General features: G+C 49.2%; 1 long non-coding RNA gene across 1 annotated transcript in view; it reads left to right on the forward strand.

The window, feature by feature from the left end:
* The first annotated feature begins 6,158 nt into the window (after positions 1-6,158).
* The window catches only part of LOC127484840 (uncharacterized), a 13,178-nt gene continuing 3,343 nt past the window's right edge, over positions 6,159-15,993 (forward strand). The window contains exons 1-2 of the long non-coding RNA XR_007912010.2: positions 6,159-6,263; positions 7,100-7,167. This is a non-coding gene — a long non-coding RNA (uncharacterized lncRNA). The remainder of the gene's footprint in view (positions 6,264-7,099; positions 7,168-15,993) is intronic.

Below are 15,993 nucleotides of genomic sequence, written 5' to 3' on the forward strand. Positions count from 1 at the left end.
TGCCCCTGCTGGGGCACCCTGAGAGGCACACTGAATGCTTCTGGATTTGTCTACCTGAAAGAAGGCAGGTAGGAGCATTTGCCCCTGGTTTCTGTCCTGCATTGGGTGAAGATGGCCCCTGCACTCTGGAGCAGTCTTGGTAACCTTGCACTTCTGGGTCATGTTCATGCACTAGCTTGGTGTGTGTGTGTGTGTGTGTGTGTGGTGACTGCAGTGGCAGACAGAAAATGGAAAGACCAGTGGGCTGTGCCTGACCTGGAATGCTGCCAGCTGGAAGCGAGGCTGAGCCTGCAGCAGACCGAGTGCCGCTAGCCGAGTCTCACTGGAAGGTGTGACATGCACACCGCAGCATGTCTGATACCACACCACAGGCCACAGGGGAAGTGTATGACCGCCGGCATCGCAGAGACAGTAGGTGGAGCGCACGCAGAGAGGAGGAGAAGCACCTGCCTGAATATCCAGGAGGGTAGACATGGTCCTGTTATGCTGCCTGTTCCTTCTCAAAGCAAAAGCAAGTCTCGGCCCAGAGCTTATCGGACACACTTGCGCCCTGCCTGGCGTCCTGCAGTCTGCCTCTACCATCTCGCCAGGTCGGCGAGTTTGGCAGGATTCCGAGCCGACGCGGTGCTGCCAGCAACCCAGATTCCAAGGCTCCCTGTGCTCCTGGGATCATCCTCATCCAAACCAGCTCATGGCCTGGTCAGAGGAGCAGCAGAGGGGGCCCGAAGGGCTCCCTGCCAACTGCCCATCGCTGCCCTTCCTCAGGAGACGTGCGAAACTTTGGGCCAGCCCGAGACTGCACCAGGAGCCCCCTGCTCTCTGGGTGCGACGGCAGGTCCTGCTCTATCAGTCCGGGCGGCCTCAAGCTGGGTGACTGGAAACTGCCATGCTTTGTATTTATTTATGAAATTTGTAAGTGTGGAAATTAGCCTTAGAAGTTGTAGACCCGTTACTATTAGCTTTATCGTCCTCCTAAGACATACCCTGAGGACTCCTCCTGATTGAATCCTATTGTGCTTTGCAATAAACCCATAATTGATAATGCCACGGAGCTTTAATATGGATGGAGAAATGAAATCTAGAAAGTAAATACATTCAGAATTTTGCTAGCAGGCTGAATTTAAAACTGATTTTCTGAACCTACCAGGATTATTCCTCCTCAATAATGATTTAATTTGAGTGAGCCACCCTGAGAGCTCTTGGGGGTGCGTGGGGGGCGGACAAGTGTAGCCTGGTTTCTCACAGGGGCCCCTTAAAGAACTTTATCCCGCATTTGGCACCGGTAAGTTTGCAAAGATAAAATTAAACTCGGAAATTATACATGATGGACCAGTAAATAACACAGGCACCCGGGCCCCGGCTGCTGCGCCAGTGTCTTGATGCAATCACCTGTCACTAACGCTGCCAGCACAGGGACGCTGATTCGGTTCGCTTCTACCAGGCAAGCAATTACGCTGTGTTCCTACACGATCCGGGCAGCAGCAGGGAGGGCCAGGTCGGAGGAAGGGGGGGCCATCTTCCGACCTCCTGGCCTGGCAGCCGCCACGCGAGCTGCAGGTGCTGGGAGACCCTCCGTAGGTAGTTCTTCTGCTGCCTCTCAGAAAAGCAGAGCCCTCCTGGACCCCCTGCGGAAATTCATTTCGTGCATCTCTTAATAGCCTCCCAGGCAGGCAGCAAGGCAGCACCCAGACCATCAGCTTTTTCGGGATCACATTGCTCCAAAGAAAAAAAGATGGGCGCTCAGCTATGTGGCCACTGGGATTGTGTCGCCCAAAGTGTGGATTCTGGAGGTGCACGGGGCCTGAGCTCCACTCCCACCTTTGCCACTTGCTAATGATGTGACCTTGAGCAATTGCGTCACCTCCCTAGACCTCAGGTCCTTGATTTGAGCAGTGAGCTGTGGAAGGGTCAGCTGTGCAGGAAGCCGACTCTGAGCTGGAGATCGGCACACTGGTAGGCATTAGGGTGGGGATCAACACACGCAGAAGGGGAGAGGGGATGGGGCCGAGGAAGGAGTGAGAATGTGATGGGCTCTCACCAAAGGCTTCCGTAGCACCTGTCTGCCCACCGCCCCATTCCAGAGCACTGACACTGCCGGACCCCGACATGTAGCAGGCATGGATGAGGGCTGCCAACGCTCTTGGAGGAAGGCATTCCTAAGAGGATGAGAGCTTCGGGCCATCTGCAAGCAACCATCCCAGCAAGAGGGTGGGGAGCGGCGGAGGAATCCTTCCTTCCTCCAAAGACAGGAACGCGGCAGTGTCCACCGTCCTCGGGCTTGGGGGCCCAATGTGCCAACAGTGCTTAGCGCCCGCACAATGCAGCCGCCCTGGATGCGTTAGCTATTTTGATTACGAAGTACTTTGACCTCTCCCCTTTTAAAGGCTCCCGCGCAATCGCCATCGGCAGTAACACTGTGGGCAAGTTTACGGGGAACGTGTGCGAGAGTGTGAGGGCAGATGTTGAGAAGTGCGAAGCTTTTGTTCTGCGTTCTGGCGGGCGGCCTCTGTTTATTCTCAACGGCAGCGGCAGCGAGGAGAAGCAGGATCCGAGGGGTGGAGGAGGGGCCGCCCCTGGTGGAGAGGACATGCCCCCCCCCCCACTCGTCCAGGCTAACACAGCTAGGCTAAGGTCATGGCTGTGCTTACTGGAACTGCTGTAACGCAGTGCCGCGGACTGGGGCGCTTACCCGAAAGACACATGTGGCTTCTCTGGTCTGGAAGCTGGAAGTGCAAGAGCAAAGTACCTGCAGAGTGGAGTTCTTCCGATGCTTCTTTTGTTGGCTGGTGGCTGGCTGCCCTCTCCACGTGTCCTCACGCGGCCATGTCTCTGGTTTCTGTCTCTTGTCTCCTGAGGACATCAGGCCTATCTGGTTAGGGACCACCTCCACGGCCCCATCTTAACATAAAGACCGGATTGCCAGCTGCAGTCACATGTGGAGGTCCTGGGAGTTAAGGCTCCCATACAGGACGGTGGAGCAGCACACAGAATCCTCCCGTACTTCTGTGGGGGGCGGCTGGACATCCTTTCCACACCCCAGCCTCCTCCCAGATGCTCACCTGGCTGCACTGCCCCCCTGCCACCCCCACTTTGCCGTTCCAATCAAAGCTGATCCATTTGCCACCCTCTTTCCTCAGAGCTATGTTGAGTGCCTGCTTTGCTCACGGCTGAACACCAAATTCTACTAAGGCGTAAACAGGTAAGTAACCTACTCAGGACCCGATTTGTATTTTTACAGTGAAGATGCTTTAGAGATGGCTCACAGGAGGATACTAAGACATTTTGGAGCTTCTGAAGGTTTTGACTCATGGACTACATGATGCTGAATTGTTGCCACCTAGCCCAGGGCTATGCAGATTTTCCTGTGTGCAGGAATCCGCCGGCCGTCTTGTTAAAATGGAGTTCCTGATGCGGAGTTCTGAGCGGAGCCTGACGTGCTGCGTGTCTAACCAGTTTCCAGCTTCTGTTACTGCCGCTGACCCATGTGCCACATTTGGAGGAGCCAGTGCCCATACCACATGTTTTAAATTCAAGATGTCCCCAGGGATCAGCTCTGTTTTGGGGTCACGAAGCTTACAACGCTGCAGGCGGTTTCTAGAGAGAAGGGACCTTGGAGCCCCCTGTCCCGTGGATCACAGTCCAGACTCCTGTCCTTTAGTGTGGGCTGGGGGAGGGAACGCCTGAGCAGCAGGAGCAAAGGCCTGGGAGAAAGGCCAGTCTCTGGGCTGCAGAGGTTGTAGCAACCATTTAATGAGATCAACCAGTATCCGCAAGGGCAGGGACTGTGTTGTGAAGTCTACCAAAATCCACATGGACTCAAAGCAAGTAGAGATGCTGAGGGGCCATGAATTGGCAAGCCCCAATGACAGGCTCATAACTGCGGGCAGAGTGAGCAGTGGAGGAGAGCAGGCCAGCAGCCACTTGAAATAGGCGAGTGGTGTGAGCTGTGTGGGTGGCCCAGCTCAATGTAAGGGCCATGAGCAGATAGACGTCCCCCTATGGTCTGCATGTTGGGAACGATTTTGCAATCAAACCCCAACTGTTATGTAATAAGTCATTTACTTTCTCATTTTTATTTAATAAAGAACTATTAAATGATAAAGCTGGGCTTCTGATCAGGACAGTCTGAAGTCTGCACACATTTCTGCCAAAGAAGAGATAGTTCTAGGCCAAAGCAAAGGTATTTGACTGCTAGTTGCTGGGTGGGCTTCTCCGAGACGAACCTGGGGACAACCATCCAGACTGCAGCAATCTGGTAACAGTTGGCACAGTCCCATTACCCACCTCATCGGTGTCCTGGGTCAAGAGATGTCAAACTGACACAACTGCCTTAGTTCAAGGTGATAAAGGTTGTGTCCAGAGAAGGTGAGGGAGGATCCTTTGGTTCCTGTTGTAAAAGGGAAGACAGGGCAGAGGTGGGAGGGCAGGACCAAGAGCAGTCTGGACCCCTCCCTGAACCAAAGGAGAGACATTTCTTTAAGCCCTATGTTTCCAGATGCTAAAAAGAAGGGATTATCTGGAAGAATTCAGTTCTATTCAATAAATGTTGATTAAGCCTCTGCTTTGAGTGAGTCGAGAACTTCAGTAGACTCCGGAAGATAACCAGCCCAGGCTCCTCCCCCCCACCAAGTGTAAGCCTTGAATTGGCACTGAGCCCACCTACAATCACATGACCTCAGGACACAGAACTGTTTGGTGAGCTTTATACTTTCTTTTAAAAATATTTATTTGAAATCAGAATTACAGTGAAGGAGGGAAAGAGATCTTCTGGTTCACTCTCCAGATGACTGCAACAGCCAGCACTGGGCCAGGCCAAAACCAAGAGCCAGGAGTTTCATCTGGGTCTCCCATGTGGGTGGAAGGGGCCCAGGCACTTGGGTCATCTTTTGTTGCTCTTCCCAGGCCATTAGCAGGGAGCTGGATTGGAAGTGGAGCAGCTGGGACACACACCTGTGCCCATATGGGATGCCAGCATCACAGGCAGTGGTTTTACCCACTACACCACAATGCCAGTCCTTATACTTCTTCTAAGATTTGTCTTGATATTAACACAAAATTTTACTCTCCACCTATGCATTCACCAACCTCCCACACATTTTTAATCTATTGTATTACAGCCACTCCTATTTCCAATCCACTTACTCACCACCTACCCATCTATTCATCTGTTCGCCTGCCTTTCATTCATTCTCCCTCCCACTTGCCTTCCATTCAACATCTGTATACCTTCTGACCATCCATTCAATCACATGCCTACTGTTTGGCCATCAGCCACTCCCCATCCATCCTTCCTTTTATTCACCACCCACCTAGCCACTAACTCACCAACTCACTCATCTCCCATCTACCCATGTAGCCTACCCACCACCTATATACTTCTCCATCCTTCCACCTACACACCATTCTCCCAGCACCCAACCATCTGTTTACATATCTATTCAATTCTTCATGCATCCAACATTTATTGAGATGCACAGTGGTGAGTTAAGTCCCAGTCTGTATCTTCTGGAAATTCACAGTTGAACATATGAAAATAATGCCTGTTAGTAAACACTTTACTAGAGAAATGAAGCAGGAAAAAATCATGATTAACCCACTTGCAGCATCACAGAAGGATCCCCAGATGAAAGGACATTGAACCAGGTCTGGAAGACACCTTGGGTTTCACCAGTCATTCCTGGCAGAGGGAATTTCCAAGCAAGGGTTTATAGGTATGAAGGAACACTCAAGTTTTAGGAGCAGCTGTGAACAGCTGATACTTAAAATGGTGGGGATGGGGAAGAGGCTGGTAGGCAATGAGGTTGGCTCAGTTATCTGGGGCAGGTTTTGAGAAAGACCTCGTGTCCCACATTAATATGGAAGTTTAACTTCATTCCAAAAATCCAGCATCATCAAAGTGTCGTGACCATGATTTGTGCTACAGAATAATCTCTGGTGACAGTCATTAAGCTGAGACAGAGGAAAGAGACCAGAGGCAGAAAAACCAGTTAGAAGGCAATTGCATTATTCGAGATAAGGGACTGACAGGGATCTGGCTGCAGGAGTAGAAAGGAGATGACAAAATCTGAAAACAATTTAGGCGGTTGAGTCATTTGCATTAGTGGAACTGAGGTTTCTACTGGGAGCTGTAGAGTTGACGATGAGGTCACTTCCTGAGATGCAGACCTGAGCAGGGGATTCAGCAGGTGAAGCCAGAGGAGAGAAGCAATGAGCTAGAGCTCGCCTGAGCAACACGCAGGTGGATGTGGGAATACTGGCAGCAGGTGGGTACTCAGCCCAGGGCTCACAAGAGGTACCGCTTGGGTGTTGGGTTTGGCTGTAGACATTAAGTGTGTAGAAAGAAATCAAAGGGGGCAAAACAGAATTCTGGGTAGCATCCATCTTGGGGTGGCAACAGAGAACACTGAACAATGAAAACTGAGAAAGAGGAATTGAAGAAAAGAGAGACAAGGAAACTGGAGCCCCAGATATCAGGTTGGGAAGAGATTTTTTTCATAAGCATTGTCAATATTTTGTGTGCTAGTCTTGCTATTTAGCTTTCTATTTTGAAATAATTTTAGACTTACTGAAAAATGTCATAAATAGTGTGACATTCCCATATACCCTTTGCTCCACTTTCCATGATGTTAATGCCTTACATAACCATAGCATATTGAATCAGAACCAGAAAATTGGGGTGGGCACTGTGGAGCAGCAGGTTAACTGCCATTTGCGGTGCCAACATCCCATATGAGAGTGCCTGTTTGAATCCTGGTCGCTCTGCTTCCAATCCAGCTCCCTGCTGAGATGCCTGTAAAGCAACCGATGATGGCATACTTGGGCCCCTGCCACCAACATCGGAGATCTGGATAGAGCTGAGGACTCTGGCTTCAGTCTGGCCCAGTCCTGGCTGTTGTAACCATTTAGGGAGTGAACCAGTGGATTCTCTCCACCTCCACCCCCCGCCAATAAGTAGATATTTTAAGAAACCAGAAAAATAATATAATTACAGTACTACCAGCTAAGCTACTAATTTTTCCACTAATGTCCTTTTTCATTGTTCAGGACCTAACCCATGAGCCTATATTGCATTTAATTGTGTCTTCTTTGTCTCTTCTAGTCATTGGAGAGAAGAATTTGAAGAGAAAGGAATGGCCCAGGTCAAACACTGCAGACAAGTCTGGAGGGGTGAGTCCCATGAAGATTCCACTGGTCTTTGTCACTGCTAGGGCATTTCATTACCTCCCATTGTTTTGAACAGGGTGCAGCGATGACAGTGTTTCTGTGCTTCACAATGTTAGGGCCTTACCAGAAAGACTCAAAAAGTCTAGAGGCATCTTCACCCACATGTCTGGCAATTGATCCCAGCTGTTGACTGGGATCTTAGCTGGCTTCCATGTGTGGTTGCTGGGCTTCCTTGGAGCGTGGTGACTGGATCTGAAGAGCCAGCATCTCAAGACGTGGAGGCTTGGTCACATTTTATGATGAAGGCTCAGATGTCAACTCTACCAGGCTCACAGACTCACTCAGATTCAAGAGAAGGGAATGAAAACCCCAAGTATTAATGAACGGAGTGTCATGTCACATTATAAAAACATGGGGGATGGGAGATGTCACTGCAGCCATCTTGGAATAGATGACTTGCCACCACCTGGCAGGTCTTCAGGCATCAGGGGTGTGGTGGGGGAAGCAGTCAGTGTGAGAAGGGCGCAGAGCAGACAGCAATCAGGAAGAATGGAGAACACGTTGCTTATTTTTGTAGGTAATTCGGTATTGGAGGGACACAGTGCACCTTGAAAATGAAGTGTAGGAAAGCTGTGCGTGTTCTAGGAAGAAAGAATATGAGAGTGTAGAGAGGAATAGATTGAAAATGATAAAGGAAAGAAATCCTTGATGCAGCAAGTTCCCTGGGAAAGCCCAGAGGGACAGCACAGTGCGGTTGCTAAGACAACAGGCCCCAGAGCCAGATGGCCTGGGTTCAAGTCCGCATTCTGCCAATCACTGCTGGGTGACCTTGAGCAAGCTACTTCTCTTTGCACCTCAGTTTCCCAACCTTTCAAATGTAGGAAATAGTGCTGCAAACCTCTCCAAGTTTTCGTAGCATTGAAGAAGACAAAACATTCAAACTGTGGCTGTTGCAGAGTGCACGTTAGCTACACATACAGAAGCATCAAGACAAGGGCGATGCTGCTGTCAGCAAAGGAAAGAACTTATTCTTGCACCAAAAGGCCATGCTTTTCTTCAGAGAGGATGGAAAACAGGAACAGTAAAGGTACAATGCAGAGGAGACAGGACCCGGAGATTTTGTACCTCAACTGTCTCTGTTTTGTCTTTTTAAAAGAGATTTATCAGGGCTGGCACCACGTCTCACTAGGCTAATCCTCCGCCTTGCGGCGCCGGCATCCCGGGTTCTAGTCCCGGTTAGGGCACTGGATTCTGTCCCAGTTGCTCTTCTTCCAGGCCAGCTCTCTGCTGTGGCCCGGGAGTGCAGTGGAGGATGGCCCAAGTGCTTGGGCCCTGCACCTGCATGGGAGACCAGGAGGAAGCACCTGGCTCCTGGCTTCAGATCGGCGCAGTGCGCTGGTCGTAGCGGCCATTTGGGGGGTGAACCAGCAGAAGGAAGACCTTTCTCTATCTCTCTCTCATTGTCTTAACTCTGCCCGTCAAAAAAAAGATTTATCGATTTATTTATCTATTTATTTATTTGAAAGGCACAACGATAGATAAAGAGGGTGAGAGAAACAGAGGTCTCTTCCATACACTGGTTCACTCCCCAGATAGCTCCATAATTTGCTCTGGACCTTGACTACCCTCTGGGGTTCTGCCTTTACCTACTTCCTAGCTGGCCTTTCTCATGAAGCTCTCCAACTACCCAACACACACACACACACACACACACACAGAGAGAGAGAGAGAGAGAGAGAGTCAGAGAGAGAGAGAGAGAGAGAGAGAAAGAGAGAGAGTCAGCCCCATTCAAGTCCTCTGATTTCTGTGGCTCTTGATTTTCTGGTTGGGACATCCCACAAGATTCCGGGCAGCTGCTAATTCTCAGTAGCAGGAAAAAGGAAGGCTGGAGAGTACAGAGGACAATAAAGGAGTCACCCATGGCTGGGGGACCAGAAATCCTGGGCACGTGGAGAGTGACCCAGCCCCGTGGTGCCCTGGAGACCTGGCATCTCGGTGTGTGAGATGGAGAACGATTTCTGTGGGCAATTCCCCACAATCTTGTCACCTGGCTCATCCTGCCCCGGTAGTGTTGATACAAAAACAACTTGAAAGCAAAACAAACCAGAGAAATGAGGAAGTTCACATTCATTAAGCAAAGCAAACATTTTTTTCCCCCTACAATTAACTCTGACAGTTTTTCGTAGTGGTTGACGGTGAAGAAGGGAGGGCAGGAAATAAAAACAGCAACAACAACTATTGTTTGGATTCAGGGCATACTCTCTAGTCTGTGGGTTCCAGCAGGTTTGTAAAATGATAAGGCTCTTTGTATTGTCTAAGTAAGAAGAGCTCCAGTAATCAAATCTCCCGGTTATTGGTAGTGTACCATGTTCTCATTTAATCCTCATCGCACTCCTGTGAGGTAGATGTTATAATTCTCCATTTACAGAAGAGGAAACTTAAAGCTTAGATTAAGGAATTCACTCAAGATGATACAATAATAAAAGTAGGATTTTTTTTATTACCAGGTAATACTTGTGTATTTTTATGGGGGACAATGTTAAGATCTCGACACATGTATACAGCATGTCCTGATCAAATCAGGTAATTAGCTTTTCCGTTTCCTTGTCATTTCTTTATTAAAACTAGAATCTGAATCCAAGCTTCTTTGATCCCCCAAATCCATGTTTATAATCAGCATGCATATGGAAAATTTGAAAAAAAAAGAAAAAGAAAAACCTACCCAAAAGTAGCATTGTGATGGAGTCTTTGGGCGTATTTTCATCTTGCCTCCTTCCCTGTGTTAATTTGCGTGTGTTTGTGCATATGAATCTCTGTAAGTATCACATACCAGCATTGAGCACATTTTCCTCGCCTTTCCTGCTAACATTATACCACATTCCTTGGTGCCATCCTCCCATGGTACCATCTCGTCTTCCTAACCATTATTTTTAATAGAATCATAATGTTTCATCTGGTAAACGCAACACAATTTATTCTATCCGTCCCTTGTAGCTGAAACTTTAGATTTTGGTATTTGTGATGCTGCTGATACAGCATTCCCATGCATACGGTGGTTTTCAGATTTATGGTCGTGCCTTTAGACTGGACTCCTTTGGATAGGAGTAGAATTGCTGAGTCTACCTTACAAACATATTTATGGATATTAATTTGTATTTACCAAATGCCTTCCCAACATAGTTGCATTAATTGACATCATTGTCATCAGCGATAATTTCACCACACCCTCAGCGGCACTAGGTAAGTTTTTAGGCAATTTTATTGGGGAAAATGGCACCTCATTATTTTAATTTGCAATTATTTTCTTACTAATGAGGCATGACATTCTTCTCAATGGTCGTGAACTAGTTGCATTTTCTCTTTGGTGAATTATCTGCTCACGCTCCTGGTCTATTGAAATATTAGCAACTGAGATGCTTTTGTTTCTCTCTATTTTCTGATCTCTACAGAAGAAAAACTTTACTGCAACTGTTGCATAAATATTGTGTGCATATATTTTGTATATATATAAACAAATATTTTAAACTATGACTAACTGTGAAGCTGAACTGGTTAGTCTTTTTCCTTCCTGGTATCATCTATCACTTCAGCAGGTAGAAAGCTCTCCTGCCCCCAAGAGACTTACTAAATGTATGTTTCTACTTCCTTCTGGTTCTTCTAGTAGATTTTTTTTTTAAAAGTGACCCTCTTTAATCCAAGTGAAATTTATTTGGTATGTATAGTGAAAGGGCTGGCTAACTCTAAAGACCACCAGCCCTGGCTGGAGTGATGAGATTCATAGACAATCCAACACCAAGGACAAACGGAAACCAACGAATCATTGCAAATTATTCCTCTGCTAAATCTTTTCAAAGAACTGATAGATTATGTCATAAAATTGACCGGGAAAAGTTTATTTCCCTTGTCCAGCCTTTGGTTGAAGGGCTGATAAACTGTGAAATGACTCAAAGGAGAGCAGGCAAAGGGCTGGGGTAGCCCATAAACTGGTCAATAAACCCTCCTACCCTCAAACAATTGGCAGGTGCATACGGAGCTCCAAGCCCCAAGTCAGGAACTCCGATGTAGTAGGAGGGGACATAGAATAGTTTCCAGTCTCCATTTCTCTTGACTCTGTAGAATTTGACACTGCTGGCCAATGTACAGAGCATCTCTATTTCTTTGACTTCCCTTCTATCTCTTCCTTTCTCCTTTGAACTCTTTAACTATTCCTCTATTTCTTTTGCCGATTCCACTCCTTCTACATTTCCTTTCTTTGCATTTTGTCTTCACCCTTTTTTGTTTCTTCCTCCGCTGATTTGCCTGGATTGAACTCGTCAGCTCGCATGGCTTCCATTAACCATCTACATACTAATGACTGCAAAATTCACGTCTCCTCGAAGATCCTCCATCCAACTGCCCATAGGACATCTCTGTCTGGAAGCCCTTACCTGTGCTTCCAAAGCATTGGATCCCAAACCAGCTCAGCAACCCTTCCTGACATCACCACCACCCAAATAGCCCATTTCATTTCTCTTCCTTTGCTGCACTGACTCACTCCAGTGCCTGAGCTCCCATCTGGTCAGCTCTGTTTCTACCCAGTCCCTTCCATTCTGCCTCCATCAGACTTCTTAACTCCATTTCCACCGATTGCCTCCATAGGCCACCTCCTTGGTTTTAGCACTTAACGAACTGTTAGAGCAGGCTTAAAAGTGTCCTCCCAGCCCCACTGGCATGGATCCCATGGGGATTATCCCTGGCAGGGAATATAGGGTTTTTGCGATCTAGTCCCTGCTTACTTCTCTGTCTGTTTCCCCCACCCTTGCACACATCGCACACAGTAGCAGGATGAATTGGTGTTTCTTCCACTACAGCACGTCTTTCACACACTGCTGCTACTGCCTGCAATGACACCCCTTGGCCTTGCAGTTCTCATTTCCAAGCCTGTGGTCATCTTAGTGGGTCTACGCTACACCAGGCCTTTGTGGGACCCAAACCCCTCTGGCCTACCCCCTTTTTCGTCCTCTTGGGGCTTAGCTCTAGGAATGGACACCTAATATTCTGCAAGGTTCTCCCCAATGAGGGTGATGGCTGATCTAAATCCAGGTCAGAAAACTGGGTAAAGTCTTTCACTTTTTTAGGGCTTATTTGGGTACTGCCGACTTGTAAGAAAGCCAAGATGAAAGTACAACTTGATTTCCATTTTTTAAAAAAGAAAACTCACGTGTGTTTCATTTTTCACACTTGGATGCTCTTTAGTATTCTTTGTAAGATTCTTTCTCCGGGGTGGCTTAGCTGAGCCGTGTGGCTCTCCAATAAGCTGTGAGGCCAGAACTGCATTTGCATACATAATCAGAACTGCCTGTCAGCACTAGTCTCACCAGCAGGCAGCTGACTTGGGAGAAGCCTGGGACTGCCCCCTTAGATGTGGGTGGCATTGCTCCGGCCAGGAGTGCACCGGACTGCTCAGCCAGCCTTGTGTCCTTCAGCCCTCATTCCTGTTTGATTTTTAGGCACCTACTGTGTGCTGGAGAATATCTAGGAGACGCAAGTGAGGGAATGAGGGAAGTGAGACAGGGTAGGAAGGAAAGCCAGTGGTGAGTGCTATAAGGAGCAGGTTGCCACTGCGGGCAGCTGCAACTCCATCTCCCTGAGGATTCTCTGAGGCACCATGTAGAACACGCAGGGGAGGCCTCCCAACAGCGGGCAGAAAGCCTGGAGCATCAATCCACCAACTCTCACCCCAGAGGCATTAACTCCTTCATCCTCAGAGGTATGAATTTCTCTGCGCTTCAGGGTTATGCCTACTTGCAGCAGAGTAAGTTCCGAAGGTGCTGGGGGAAATCCTGAGGTGCAGCAACTGGAAAAAAGGTGGCCTCTTGAGATGGGAAGTTCTCCATACGCTTGGGACCCTCATCTGTGGCTTCAGCCAACTGAGATGCGTGACGGTGACACAGACACAAGACAGGTCATCAACCAGGCCTGCTACAGACACAAAGACAGTGTAGATGTTGGTGCTTGTAGCCTTCAGGAACTCATCATCTCATGGGCAAGACAGGCAGGCCAGCAATCTAAATATCTGATGCTGGGATACGTCTTGATTCAGACACATACAGCCTCACGAGAGTGCGTAATTCAGCCTGGGCTGGCAAAGCTGGGAGTTCAGTGACATCTTCCAGGAGGAGACAATATTTGGGCCAATCCTTGAAGGATGCAAGTTCCTCAGGAGGAGTAATGAACATTGGAGAGCACAGGTGGTGAATCGCAACAGTGCAAGGCATGTGTAGTGGAGTGCCGACTTCCTGGCACGACCCAAGCCTTGGCTCCTTTGGAGGGAGCAGGAGATCAGCCAGAGTGTAAGCCCAAGGAGATGTTTGCATTTCCACTCCCTGGAGGCAAAGGGGGGCCCCTCTGTGTTTAAATAGTGACATTTCGTGAGCTTTAGCTAGCTCACTCAGAGAGCAGCTTGGAGGGTGGGTTGCGATGGTGACAGGTGAAATTGGAGCCCAAGGATCATGATTAGGAGGTGTGCCAGTCCGGTTCTGGGCAGGAAACAGATGGCACTCTCAAAAGGAGTGGAAGAGTTCCCAGACATCGGGGAGTCCCATGGCTATAAGAGAGGGACACTCAACAGGAGTTGGGGCCCTACGTAGGGGAAAGCAGCCAGGACCAACGTCAACCTGGTGAGGAAGCGGCCAGGGGAACAAACATTCCAACCTCTCTGTCTGCCTGCCCCTCTTAGCTGCTGCCAGAAAGTGGCATTGGGGAAATGCACCCGCAAGCCAGATGGCACGGCTGCCCAGTTGCTGCGTTCCACACAGGCCAGACTTGACGGAGCTCAGAGCAGAAGGGAGCCACAAAGGCTGGCTCCAGAGAGGCAGACAAGGCTCAAGGCCAAGGACAGCCTTGCAGTTGGCCAGGCCAGAGGTGACAGCAGGTCAAGTCCGTGCTGAGATCACAGAGTCAGAAAAGCCGGAGGCGCTGGAGGAGGCGCTGAGTGATCTGAGGACAGCAGGCTCAAACTCCTGCCAGTGGAGGAGCTCTTCCTGGGTGCCGCTCCTTCTAATGAGCACCTCTGAGAGGGGCGTCTTAATTCGTGTTCCGCTGCTGCACGTGACACAGTACCCGAGCCGGTGTAATGTACAAAGGAAAGGAGTTGATTGAATGCACACATCTGGAAGCTGGAGGTCCCCAACAGGGTGGCCGCGTCTGGCAAGGGCCTTGTGCTATGCCATAACGTGGCAGAACAGCCAAAGGGCAAGCAGGACGGATTCGCCTTGTAACAACTCGCTCCTGCTGTAACCACCCTGGGTCCCCTAGAAGGATGCTAATCCATGCTAAAGGATTAGCATGGCCCCACCTCCTAGCAATTGCCAATGCAATTTCAACCTGTTTGGTAGAGGACAAACCATAACCCAACTACCTCGTGGAGTAAGACTGTCTGTCGTCTGCCTTTAACTTCAATGTTAAAGTGATGGGGGGCCCTGGAGGAGAGCTTAACCTGGGCTGTCAGGGTCGAGGCCTGACCTTGTCAAGAAGTCTTCAGGAAGATGCTGGAGAAGCCACTTCATGGAAAGCTGAGTGTCGCCCGCACAGCCTGCAGCCGCACACAAGCCGTACACCAAGACAGACCCTTGTGTTCGTCTGGGGAGGGCTATCAGAGCGAAGTGGCACAACGTGAAGGGCGGAAGCGCTGCGCCTTTGGTTTTCACAGTTCTGGTGGCTTCAAGTCCAAGATCAAGGTGTCGGCAGGGCCACGCTCCCCCTGGAGGTGCTGGGATGGGTGTGTTTCGGAGCTCTGTCTTGGCTTCTGCTCGTTCTTTGACTTTCAAGTCTTCACACAGCGCTCTGCCTGTGCACATCTATCTCTGTGTCCAGACGTCAGCCTTTTTGAAAAGTTTTTTATCTACAGGAGAGGGAGGAGAGAAAGGAAGAAAGAAGGAGAGAGAGACAGAGAGAGAGAGAGAGACAGAGAGAGAGAGAGATTGAGAATCTATCTCATCCACGGGCTCACCCCCCAAATGTCTGTAATGGCCAAAATTGGGTCAGGCAGAAGTTGGGAAGTAGGAACTCCATCCAGGTCTCCCAGGTGGGTGACAGGGACCCAGCTACTTGAGCCATTCCTGCTGCTCCCCCCAGGGTCTGCATTAGAAGGAAGCCAGCATCAGGAGCAAAGTCAAAACTTGAATCCAGACACTCCGATATGGGATGCTGGCATCCCAAGCAGCACGCTTTAATGACTACACCAAATGCTGTCCCCAAATCTCCCCTTTCTGATGGAACAGAAGCCCTGTTGGATTGATGCTCCCCCTGATACCATCTCGTTATCTTGATAATCTATAAACACCCTGTTTCCAAGTAAGATCATATTCTGAGGTAGCAAGGGGTAGGATACATCTTTTGGGGAGGACAAAATTCAATCCATAGCACCGCTCAGTACTTACACGGAGCTGATGTGACTTGCTTCCCTGTAGGTCAATCTTCGTCTGGGATCCAAGGAGAGGTGGGGGTGGTAGCTCCGTGGTGTGGGTTTGGGAGCCTTGCCGGAGCTGTCCCCCCCTAAGGCAGCAGAGTGTAGGCGGACACAAGCCCCAGGGACAGGAGTCCTCGCTGGAGGGCCGCGAGGAAATTTTTTAAATTGACACACAAAAATGTAGGCCTGGAGATCCGCAATTGAATTTCCAATACCCAGAAGCTAAAGCAATACAAGATGTATTCATGTTTATGAGTATTAAGCACTTGAGTCCTGCCACCATCTGGGCCTCAATGCCCCCCAAGCTAGACCCCATGATAAGGACTGGGGCACAATATGTCATTTCTTTGGGAAGAGATCCAGGAGGTATTTGTGACAGG

This window comes from Oryctolagus cuniculus, chromosome X (assembly GCF_964237555.1).
Source record: "Oryctolagus cuniculus chromosome X, mOryCun1.1, whole genome shotgun sequence".
In the NCBI taxonomy this organism is placed as follows: domain Eukaryota; kingdom Metazoa; phylum Chordata; class Mammalia; order Lagomorpha; family Leporidae; genus Oryctolagus; species Oryctolagus cuniculus.